Below are 13,569 nucleotides of genomic sequence, written 5' to 3'. Positions count from 1 at the left end.
CTAGATGGCTTCATCTTAATATTTTTTCAACCCAAACTATATTTATAGGAATTTTCATAATCACATTGTACTATTATGAATGTTTTCCCACAATAGTCCTATAGTCTCTACATGCAATAATATGCCCTATGGATTCACCCATAACAATAAAATATCAATGGACGTGAGATAAAAATCTTACTATTTCAACCCTTTTTTTTTGTACTCTTTGAAAATAAAATGTATAAATGTACAAGATATTTCCACCATATCCAAACTATCATTCCTAGGATTAACTTCTTCTTAAATCTTCTTCAAATCTCTATTTTCTTTCATTCACACATTTTTTTTTTCAAAATTTTTAGGAACCGAATATAACCATAGTCACCGCTAATTTCAAATTCATTGGTTAACACCCTTATAAATAATTTTGTTTTAGAAATTCATTTTTTATAGAGATTTTTAGTGTAAAATTTTTAAGCAGATGTGTTTAACAATTCTCCAAAAAATAATTTTTATAGATATACATGTATAGATTAGATGTTATCTCATAAAATTTGAAAACATTGGTGACTAGATGTATTTATACCAAAACTCAAGAGGTGTGAACGAAATGAATCTTGTAAGATATTGTTTATGAAAACAATTGACTTAAAAATCAAAAGGTCTATCTTTAGGAACCACTCTAAGATTGACTTTGTCTTTATAGATATGCTTCTCTAAGATTAAATTTGTCTTTGCCGATATGTTTCTTTGTGATCATCTCCAACAATTAACCTCACTAGCCAAAAGCTTATTATTTAAATAGGAAACCCCCATAAAATAACACATGTGATACTAAAGAGGTTATTGATTTAATATCAGTGAATGAATATTTATTAATTTAGAGAGAATATTATGTTTCTATTATACAATACTTGTATACATATGACTTATAAATAAATAAAAATAGGTATGGTAAAAAATTAATACACAAAAATGTAAGAAATTTCAAGAAAGAAAAGATGATTATTAGTTATAGAAGATAGAAAGATTCCTATAAGGAAGAAATGTGTATCAAAACTTAATATCCTAGAAAAAAGAAAAAAAGAGGTTTTAAGTATGTGATGAGTCCAAGAAAGTATTAAATTGAGAAAAGTAAAAGTTGTAAAAAGTTGATCAATATTGTATTATGAATTTTTATTTGTTATTTTATATACTTCATCAATTATTAATTTAAATTTCCTTAAGCCCTTAAGCAATTTTTAAAAACTTATTATCTTATACATTCAACAAGGTTATAAATTTAGTACAGTGACCGAAGTTAGGATAAAAAGATTTTATTATTTTAGAGAGGTTATTAATTTATTAAATATTTGTTTTCACTGTTTATAATTATTTCTTATTGATCGTAATGCTAGTGAGGCATTGGAAAGACTATAGAAAAACCTAAATCCAAGATGCTTTTATCAAGGTGTTTCTTGAAAGAGACTTTGAAGTTTTCGACCACGATTTTCATATAACAAGGATTTTGATTAAAGCGCTTTTATTTTGTAGCTATCAAGTGATTATCCATGAATTACTTTAGGTGATTCTCCAAGTTTTTAGAAGTAATTATAAAAAAATACCCAATTTTTATTATAAAAAAAAATACTTCTATCTCTTTCAAAATAAAGACATTTAGAGGGATGTTTTTCAATGTTATAAGCTATGCCTAAGCTATAGTAAAATATAGCTATATGATAAGATATGCTCTCCAAATACATTTCATTTCATCTAAAAATTGATATGGGAAACAAAACAAAGAACCAAAATACCAAAAGAAATAAAAATCAAAATTGTTGAGTTTGGTATGCAAAATTCTCATAATTGTATACTGATTATGATATGCCAAAATCAAGAATGACAACCCACTAGATTATATTTGATTTTCAAAAAGTGATGAGGAAAGAAAAAACTGTTAAGAAAAATGATTTTGTCATATTTGGTTTTATATTAAAAAATACAAGAGAAACCAAAATATAATTTGAATTAGTTAAAATTCTGTATATTTTAAAATTATGTAATCTTTATATAATAAATTTAAAATAAGTAAAATGAATTTGAAATAACATATACAAACATATAGGTTTTTAGATCTATAATAAAGGATATAATCAATAGAAAATATGTTTGTTGTTCTCTAGATGGCAAAGAGTGGAAAACACCACTAAAAAAACATGGATGCCATTTGGAAGAGTCATGGATGGAGATAGAGTGACTCCTAGAATGGTTAGATTATGCAGCAAGGAGCTACATTAGGGAGCCATTGTGGCATTATCATGAGAGAATATGCCATGAATCATAAAAATGCCTTAAAATTCAAAAACAATGTTTTAAAAATCAGGCTAGTCATTGAACTGGAAAAGTTACCAATTCATGGTTCAATGGTCGGATTGATGGTTGAAGTGGTAGTGTCATAAATATATAATTTATATTTTATTGAAGTTAAAAATAATTTTAAAAAATTTAAAATTTAAATAATATTTTATTTTATATATTTGATATATTATACATATCAAATATTTCTTTTTATAAATATTATACACATTATATTTAATAAAATTTAATATGTTAATATATTAATATTTATCTTTAACATATATTAAATTAAATAATAAAGATAAATATAAATATATTAACATATTAAATATAATATGTATAATATTTAAATATGAAGATATATTTAAGCTGAAAAAAATTACAATATTTAATTTTATGTATGTATCTATGTATTTTATTATTTTAAAATTTTAAAATCATTATATTAATCAATTTATAATATTTTCATACTTGTCATTAATAACTATTATTTTAAAAAGATTATTAATATATAAAACCTTACCATAAAATCTTACAAATGAGTTGTATGACATGGTGGTCATGAGTTTGGTATTGTCACTTATGGGTCCATGACTCAAGTCCCCACCCATGCATATTATAGCTAATCCCACATCAAAAAGTTATGAATTCCATATGTAGTATGGTTGGGTTTGGTAGGCTTGGTTGTGAAACAAATTGGGTTAAATGAAGACAAGCCTTATGTTGTTTTGGTCAAAACAATAGTTAACTAGCAATTCGACCATCAGGTTCATTCGATTTGATAGTGATCCAACTAGTCCATCCAATTTTTAAAACATTGTTTAAAATTAATATAACCCCATGATAATTTAAATTAATGCTATTAAGGATATTACTATCCCTAAGAGGACAAAACTTGGTTGAGATGCAAGGCTTAGTGCAAGGTGTTGGGATTGAGACCTAGAAAGCATGACATGATATATTAGATTGAGATTCATTTATAAATTTATTTATTTATGTTTCTTAGTTTCCATTAAATATCTCATTTGTATTATTTGGTTATTTAAGCATACAAGCCCTATATTATTTACATTGTACATGACTTGGGTGCATAAGGAGTTGCACAAAAGATCCAAGTCATGGGTTCTTTGTAGAGTGATAAGTTGTTCATAATTGGTTCATAGATTTGGGTTATCCATATGAGATTGTAGTATAGTACCTCCTAATTGGAGGGATAACTTGTCTTGGCTGTTGAGATGGTTTTCCCATGGTGAGTGTACTAATGCATATGATGTGCATTGGATAAGACCTACGGTGAATCATGACACAAGGCTATCAATTGTTATGATTCACCAAGCTACTATATTGCATGGACTCTCAACCTTGATAGGATATGACAACAGGTATTCTCAAAAGAGGCACCATGATATCTCATGGATTGAGACAGTGTGTCCCCTTGGTTGATCCAAATGATATGTGATATAGAAGACTATGGCCATAACATTTTCTTTAGTGGAAATTTGACATATACTCCTTAGAGCTAGAGTATGTCAATTGATCACATAATAAGTGGGATTTGTAACTTAAGGATTAGAGAGATAATCTTGATAGGTGATAACACTACCTTGTTAGATTATAGACACTAGTTCATGAGAAGTCTACATACAACAAATAGTAGGTTACAGACCCCGAGCTTTGTCTCATTGTTATTTACATGGGATGCTGGAGTGCAATTGACTCTTTTTAGTGGAATGTTGTATCAACTTCGGAATTGAATTTTGAAGGAGCCAATTCTCCTATGGGTCACAGTGGTTCCCGTTCTGAGCTCATATACCATGATAACATAGTTTTATGAGGGTTGAATTGACTTTTGGTTCATTCTTGTGCATAAGGGTATTTTGGTAATTATGTAAGGCCGCACAAGGGATAGTGAACAAATTCTTTGGATTGGGCTAATTGATTAATTAGATGGCCCTATGTGGTTAATTAATCAATTAAGACTCATTTTGGGCTAGATTAAGTAACTTAAGCCTTGGTGGGCTCAAGTCACTTAAACCTAGTAGGAGAACCCTATAAATACCCCCATAAGGGCTAGGGTTTCTATAACTTTTAGAGAGACTTTGTCTTCCACCTCCAGAGAAAGAGAAAAATAGTGAGAGCCAAGATATCATCATTTCTAAAGTCCACACTTTAGAGTGTCAAGATCATGTTTCGAGTTATCGGGCGGAAGATCTTAGGTGTACAAGACTTCTAAATTCATTGTTTTTCATATTCATTGAGTGGAATTGATTTGGGAACATCCAAATCAAAAGTAAAGTTCTCTAATGGATTTCTTCTTGATCCTAAAATTGTAAAAATATGTTTTTTTTTTTTTTTTTGCTTCTATTGCATAGGATCTAGAGGCCTAGGGTAGTTTTACATGCACCTATATGATACAGGGTAAGGGAATGGAGAAATCTAGGCTTCCCAGCACAAGGTTCTTTCCCTTGGAAGCTAGTCGTCTTACCATCTTTCCAGTGAACCACCTCTACATTCCACCCAATAAAGGAAACTAATTAGTTATCACATAAAAAAAAAACCAAGAGGGACAAATTTTTATGCAATAAAAAATAGACTTGTATCCACAATTATTATTATGATTATTTTTTTACATTAAATAAGTTTTATAAGCCAATAACTACAATCACAAAATGAGCATTTTGCTCTTTGAGGCTATCAATGTAGAGTCATGAAAATGCAACTGAACTTTACAAAATATATATATATATATATATATATATATATATATATATATATATAACTATTAAATCATCAATAACCATGGGCAAAGTTATTGAGTAAGCATGACAACCTACTTTCAATCATGTAGATATAACATCATGAACTTTTTCCACTATCTTATGTGGTATATCACAAACACCCTCATGAAAACATGACATCCTCATTATATTCCACATGATTATGGAGCCAAACAAACTCCCATATCAGGTTTGGGATCAACTTTGATACCATTAATAATGACTTGCTCCCAATTGTCTAGATATTATCTATTTTGGACCCATGGGGACAATATCTACATGGATTGGTTGTTAAAACATGTATCCCTATAGTCTCCTTAGTACCAGTCTTCTTCTTACTACTAATGTCTACCCATGATGCTAAAATGGAATATAAATGATTCCAAGATATACAAATTAACAACATTTCATAACAAGTTAAATTAATTAATGTTTGCACATGCTATGGAGATTTAATTTGTATTTATATTAACTGTTGGGATAATGAGTCTTGTACTTTGCTTGTTGATAATTTTGTTCCTTTTTATTTTGGAAAATGAACCTTTTTAAATAATGACTTACTCTCCATTGAAGATTCGAGGTTTCTATTCATTCAATCGGATTGTCAAAAGTAAATCTAAAAAGGTTTGTTAAGGCAAGTTAGTTTCTTTGATAAAGTACAGTTGGATCAGAAGTTTTAAAATACAGTTAAAATGTCTTAATTAATTTTTGGCAACTTTGAGATTTTATTTTTCAAGAAAATTCTTTTCTTAATTAATTTTTAGAAAATTCTAGATACTGATCCTTAGGCTTATAGACTTATATAAACACTTTCTTAACCCATTTTAGGGTGGGACACTTTGATTTGCATCCCCTTAGAAGTCAAGAAGAATCCACTAGAACATTGGAAGTACCGCGTTGTAGATGTAGATCAAAGTATAGGTGTTAAAGAGTAAGTCTATAGGGTAGCCAAGTAAATTTATGTACTTTGATCCCATATAGTAGATTGTAGATTAGAGGTTTTACTCATGTGGGGTTTTCCACATTTCTGTATTCTTTCTTGATTTTTAATTACTCGTGTGGGGTTTTAATTAATTTAGGTTATTTTACTCAATTCGTATATTGTAATCGTTAAAAATACCCCTTTACTTGATCTTCAATTACTTTGATTATCCCTAATATGTCTAGGTTTTAATTTAGGTTATTTTATTCAAAATAGACATGACATCGTCTTGTACAACTACAACATTGTACACAATATAGTAATAATCCATAATCCATTAATGAATGGTCCATGATTAATGTAGGAAGAATTTAAAGAAAAACAAATAACAAACTACCTAGTTTTGCTAATGATAGTTGATCAGAAGACATCAATTACACTTCTTGGATGTGGGATGTCAAACATTATGGGAAGCTACTTGCTTAGGCATTAGTTGAGGTTGAAAGTTGATCACCTAAATCCTTATACGCTTTTTTGTAGTTCAACAACAAATTTCAGGGACCCATCATATTAATTATAAGTTTTAATATTTCTCTTTAGAAAAAAAAAAAAGGAAAATAAATATTGTTCTCAATATTTTGATATGATTCTCGAAGTTTCCTCTTTTTAGATTCAAATTGGGATTCCATTGCAACCATGGACTTGTTTACTATGGAATTGCCACATTTTCTTTCATGATTAATTTCGTTTTTCTTAGCACCCACTTTCTAATTGAAGCTTCTTTTTTCATCTCCCTTGGCTGAGGTTGAATCTCGACATGTCTTATGATCATCAACTATGTGATTGGAGCATGGTTATGAATGTCCCTGAGGCTCCCTTGAGGGTTCTTCTGGCTTCAAAACTTCAATCAGTCTCCTTATCTCTTTGCCTATACATTGTGTTTGCTGCTTTTCTCCCCCATGATAAGAAATTCCCAAGTTGTTTTGAACATCAACACGGGAATTATAAAAAATGGATTGTTTAGAAAATCAAATAATTAGTTTAATTGTTTAAAAAATAAGGCCAATAAAAATTCAAAAAACAAATATCCTTACTTCCATTCTAAACAATTTAGGATTTAGGGTTTAGGGTTTAGGGTTTAGGGTTTAGAGTTTAGGATTTTAGGATTTAGGGTTTTAGGGTTTAGGGTTTTGGGTTTAGGGTTAAGGGTTTAGAGTTTAGGGTTTTAGGGATTAGAGTTTTGGGGTTTGGGGTTTAGGGTTTTAGGGTTTTAGGGTATAGGGTTTATTATTTTATTAAAATGAGGGTGTTTGGGAAGTTATTTTTAAAAACAATTTTTAAAAATAAAAAATAAAATACAAAAAATTATTTGGATAAGTTATTTTTAAAAATAATTTTTATATTTTGATTTTGGGAAAACATTATAAATTAAATTTATGTAACATTAATTAAATTTAATTTAGGTCTTATTAAAAATGAAAATAATTTTATAATTAAAAATAAATTTAAAACAAATATTTTTTTAATAAAACATGAATAATAATACTATAATAAAATTATAAATTATATTTTTTTTATAAAAAAATATACTATTTTAGTATGTTAAAAACGTTAGGATAATAACATCTTCATAATTTTTTAAAAATGAATAATAATTATTAATAATATTTTATTTAAAATAAATGATGAATAAAATTTAACTTTTTTAATATGTAAATAAGCCAAGTTTTAATTACATGCATACATTAGTAATCAATTATGAAAATAATATTCTATAATGTTTTAATTCAATCTACAACTCCCTTGACCGGTTTTTCTAATTCCAAATTATTCTAAAAAAATTCATTAAAGAATTTAAATATTATTAATTATATCTTACTTAATTCATAATCTATTAACCTAGTTATAAAATTAAGAAAAATAGAGTTGTGTATAGGAGAAAAAGTAATGACTCATAATACATCATTTTTTATCTATTATTTTTTATAGTGATTAGATCTATTTTTGAGTTTAAAATTAATAAATTTTTGTAAAAATGTGATATATGTAAAGAAGAAACTAACATAGTCATTTAAAATAAATTTTGGTTTATAACTTTATAATGTTATTGAGTTCAATGACTTTTTAACACTAATTAAATCAGTTTTTGAATTGAAAATTATTTTTAAAAATTGATTTCGAATTTATTTGCTTAATAAAAAAATTTAGAGAAGTTAAAAGAAATTTAGAAAAGCACGTGCAATTCAAAGGAAGATCATATTTTGAAGTTTTTCAATGTCGGTATTATATCATGGAGAGAGAAAAAGAATGATATTATATTCAATTTTATTTGTTTTTTTTGGTTTTTTTTTTAAAAATTCTATATTTTTCTTTTATTTTTAAAAATTGATGAAAACAACTTGTACTTGTTCTCTAAAAATTGTTTTCTATTTTACTTTGTTAAAATAAACTACTAGATCCATTAATGAATCTAATGCATTAGGTTTGCTTAACTTAGAATTTATTTGCCCAGTGAAGAAATTTGTAAAAATGTGATACATGTAAAGAACAAACTAAGTCAATTAATAGAAATTTTAGTTTATGACTTTCTAACGTTATTTAGTTCCATGACTTTTTAACACTAATTAAATTAGTTTTTGAGTTTTAAATTATTTTTAACAATTAATAAATATTTATCAAAGTTTTATTTGGAGTTTGTTTGTTTAATAAATTTTTTTAGAGAAGTTAAATGACATTTAGTACTCAATTATGAAAATGATATTTTATAATATTTTAATTTAATTTGGAACTCCCTTGACCAGTTTTTTTATTACCAAATTATTCTTAAAAAATTTTTAAAATCATTTAAAGAAATTAAATTATTAATTTTGTCGTCTTAATTTATAATCTATTAGCCTCGTGAGAAAATTTTAAAAATAGAATTCCATGTATAGGATAAAAAGTAACGATTCATAATACATTATTTTTTATTTTTTATTTTTTATAATGATTAGATCTATTTTTGAGTTCCAAATTATTCTTTTAAAACTATTAATAAATTTAGTACAAAGTCTTGCTTGGTTTGAAGTTCATTTTCCTAGTTAGAAAATTTTTAAAATGTAATTATGTGTAGAAAAGAAATAATAAGTCAATTTTTATCCATAAATTTATGGTATTATGAGTTTGTTATCTAAGTTTCAAATTATTTTTAAAAATTATTAGATTCGTTAATAGATATAATGCTTTAAATCTTGTTTAATTTGGAATTTATTTTCATAATGAACAAAATTGGAAAATAGTGATTCTATGAAGAAGACAAACAATAGAGTTGTGTTACACTAATTTTTGTCTATAAATATTTAGTATTAATTGGATCATTATTTTTTAAAACTACCAAACACGGTTAACATATTAAGTTTTGTTTAATTTTTAATTTATTTTTTTAGTAAAAAAATCATAAAATAATAATTATGTGTAGAAAAGAAACAATAGAGTTATTGTAGATCAATTTTTGAGAATAAATTTATTGTATTAATTGGATCATTATTTGAATTTTATGTTATTTTGAAAAATTATTAGTCATTTATAAATCCAACACATTAAGTCTTGCTCAACTTGAAATTTATTTTAGTGACAAAAAAAATCATAAAATAATGATTCTATGTTGAAGAGAAACAATAGAGTTGTTCTATATCAATTTTTGTTCATAAATTTGTGGTATTCAATGGTTCACTATTTGAGTTTTAAGTTATTTAAAAAAAAAATATTAGACTTATTAATGAATCCAACGCATTAAGTCCGGCTTAATTTGGAGTTTATTTTCGACAATGAAAAGATATGTAAAAATGTAATATATGTAAAGAAAAAATTAACCAAGTCATTTAAAATAAATTTTGGTTTATGATTTTCTAATGTTAATGAGTTACATGACTTTTTAACACTAATTATTTTAAATTATTTTTAAAAATTAATAACTTTTATACATCAAAGTTTGATTTGGAATTTATTTACCTAATGAAAAAGTTTATAGAAGTTAAAAGAAGTTTAGAAAAGCACAAACAATTTAGAGGAAGATCATATCTTGAAGATTTTTTATATCAATATTATGGTTTTTGTGACCTTTTAAAATTTCTTTATGTTTTCCTTTTATAACGTTGAATATGTTAATATATATAAAACCATTAATTAACATTAATTTGAATTGAAAGTCTCTACTATGCTTTTATTTTAATTATAAAATCTAATAAGATAGATAAAATATAGGTCGATAGATATAAAAGGTTATTTGAAAACTATCTTGACTTTATATTTCACTATTACCCAATGAAATAATAAATTAAATCGTATTTATTAATTTATCGTCTAAAAGTTTAGACTTTAATTACTAATATGATATAAAGTGATGAGCTTACGTTTATACATACATTTATCTTCATGAGCAAAAGTTACATGAAGTACTAATAGTAGGGAGAAGTGTATTTTCATACTCATATGAAAAAAACCCCACAAAATAGGAACTTAAGTTTATAAAATAAAAATTTCAAAGAGTTATCTAAAAATAATTAGTATTTCATATACTTTTCGATCAGATGTACTACCTTTAACCATTTAGGTACTACCTTTTAATGATATAGGTACTACCGATCATCCTAGATACTATATTTGATCGATGAGTGTGTTCCTATTTTGTAATTATTTTTACGTGATTGTGTGAAGCTCACTTTTTCCCGAATCTTAAAGTGTTTTATTATTTATGGTTTAAGCTTGAATTAATTATTATTGGTAACTCAACAAGTCCATGATAAATAAGAAATATTTTTAAAAATAATATACATTTTTTTTGCAAATAAATAAATAAATAAAACTAGTTGATATTTTTTTCAAAAATTAATAGTTGGTATGATAATTCTTCATCCATATATATAGCCAATAAGCTACAATTACAAAAAAAAAAGCTTTTTGCTCGCTAAAACCATGGGCAAAGTTATCAAGTAAGCATGATGAGTTGCTCTCAATGAATCCCTCATTGCTTTAAAATATCACTATATGGTTTAAAGGATTTTGTACATATATAACATCATGAACTTTTTCCTTTGAAGCTAGACACAGACATCCTCATGTTTCACAAAATTGTAAGGTCAAACAGTATCATATCAAGGTTGGGGATAACCTTGATACCATTAATAACTTTGGGCTCAAGGGGACAATATCTACATGGAGCCAGTCTTTACATCCATAGTACCTCTATAGTCTCCTTCTTAGCGGTCTTCTTCCTACCAATGTCTACCCCATAATGCTAAAATGGAATATAAATGGTTCCAAGATATATACACAAATTAACAAGATTTTATAGCAAGTCAAATTAATTAACGTCACAACCTATGGAAATTCAATTTGTATTTATATTAACAAATAGTAGTATAATGAGTTTCTACAGGAAATAGACATAATCGCCTTGTACAACTATAGCATTGTATACAGTACTGTAATAATCCATAATCCATTGATGAACGGTCCATGACTAATCGAGAAAGAATTTTTTTAAAAACAAATGACAAACCATCTGGTTTTTGCTAATGTTGGCCGATCAGAAGATGTGAATTATATTTCTTGGATGTGGGAAGACGAGAATTACACTTCTTGGACCTGGGATGCCGAAGTTTATGGGAAGCTATTTGCTTAGGCATTGGTTGAGGTTGAAAGTCGATCACCTGAATCCTTCTCTGCTTCTTTGCTGTTCGACAAGAAATTTCAGGACCCATGATTACATTATAAATTTCAAGTTTTTCTTTAGAAAAAAGGAAAAGAAAAGAAAAGAAATACCGTTCTCGATATTTTTATAGGATTCTTGGAGTTTCCTCTTTGTATATTCAAATTTGGATTCCACCGCAGCCATATACTTGTTTAATATGGAATTGTCACCTTCTATTTCATGATTAATTTCGTTTTTCTCATCACCGGCTTTCTGATCGAAGCTTCCTTTCTCATCTCCCTCCGCTGGGGTTGAATCTCGGCTTGTCTTGTGATCATCAGCTATGTGGTAGGAGCATGGTTTTGAATGTCCCTCAGGCTCGCTTGAGGATTCTTCTGGCTTCAGAACTTCAATTAATCTCTTCATTTCTTTGCGTCTACATTGTGTTTGCTGCTTTTCCCTCCCACCACGAGAAGTTCTCGAGTTGTCTCGAACATCTACACCAGTAACAAACAGATTGTTTAGAAAATTGAAAATCAGTTTGTCTCAAAAACGGAGCCAATAAAAATTCGAAAAACAAATATTCTTACTTCCATTCTCATCAATTTCATCGAAGAACTTCATCGTGTCGGTTTTTGAAACAACGCAGAGGAATAGATCAGTCCGGTAATGATCAAGAAAATCAAATTTTTGAAAAATCAAGGAAATAATTTTTATTTTTTTTAAGTAACTGATACCTGACAGAGAGCCAATGTGGTGGGATGATAAGGAGAGAAAGCCCCGTCATCAAATGGAGGGATAGGGAGGCAGCCCTCTTCTTCTTCATCCCATGCGGAATCCAGGTTTTCCATTTCGATGAAAGAAAGCAGCAGCTTGAGAACCAACACTCACACCTGAAGAACGTAGAGTCTGCACACCTGCGCGTTCTTGATTTCTTGATTTGATCAGGTTTCTAATTGCATACATGTATATGCGTACGTGTATATATATATAAAATGTGTTTACATTTGACTCAAATTATTTATTTATTTATATATTATTATGGAAGTTATTATTCCTCATTTATGTTATTAATAATTTTTTTTAAATATATATTTTTCCACTTAGAAGGCATTCTCAAAGAACCATTTTTACGAATAACACTATGATGCTTAAAGACGCTTTTAGATAATAGATTTTAAATACGACGTTATTATATTTTTGTAGAAAAAAATTATATTTGAGAATTTGAAATATTTTATATATTTTTTTTATAATGTTTTATTTTTAATTATCCTTAGCCAATTATTTTTAAGAAGTGAAAACATCTAAACCAATTAAAAAAATGCGTTTAAACAATACTTTAAAAAAAAACATATTTTCAAAATAATTTTCAAAGATTTGTTCTAAAAGCATCCGATTTTATGTATCTTCAATTCCTTATACTTGCATATTTATGTAGAACTTGTTTGATATAAAAAATAAATAATATTTTTCAAAAATATACATTTTTAAATTGAAAGAAGTTAATAAAAAAATATTTTCATTTTTATATTTATGAAAATATAAATAAATTTTGTTAAAACTATATATTTTATTTTATTTTTCAAATAAATTAATTTTACAAAAATGTCATCAAAACTCAAAAGCATGCATGCAAGAATTCTATTTTATTGATCAAACCTAAGCATAACCATTCTCATCATGAATATTTGGAGAATTATAACAAAAATGCTTAGTTCAAATACGAAAATTAAAAAAAAAAAAAAAAAAAAAAAAAAAAAAAAAAAAAGACCAAGTCATTTAAAATAAATTTTGGTTTATGATTTTCTAATGTTAATGAGTTACATGACTTTTTAACACTAATTATTTTTAAAATTAATAACTTTTATACATCAAAG

The 13,569-nt window shown here is 26.7% G+C and overlaps 1 long non-coding RNA gene across 1 annotated transcript; it reads right to left on the bottom strand.

Moving 5' to 3' along the window:
- Positions 1–11,379: 11,379 nt before the first annotated feature.
- LOC117929376 lies at positions 11,380–12,111 on the bottom strand. The gene is made up of 2 exons (XR_004653747.1): positions 11,821–12,111; positions 11,380–11,731 (listed from the first exon to the last, which is right to left on the bottom strand). It is a non-coding gene; the product is annotated as an uncharacterized LOC117929376 (long non-coding RNA).
- Positions 12,112–13,569: the final 1,458 nt, after the last annotated feature.

This window comes from Vitis riparia, chromosome 13 (assembly GCF_004353265.1).
Source record: "Vitis riparia cultivar Riparia Gloire de Montpellier isolate 1030 chromosome 13, EGFV_Vit.rip_1.0, whole genome shotgun sequence".
Taxonomy (NCBI): domain Eukaryota; kingdom Viridiplantae; phylum Streptophyta; class Magnoliopsida; order Vitales; family Vitaceae; genus Vitis; species Vitis riparia.
Note: the sequence above shows the minus strand (reverse complement) of the source record. Positions and strands in the feature narration are given on the sequence as shown.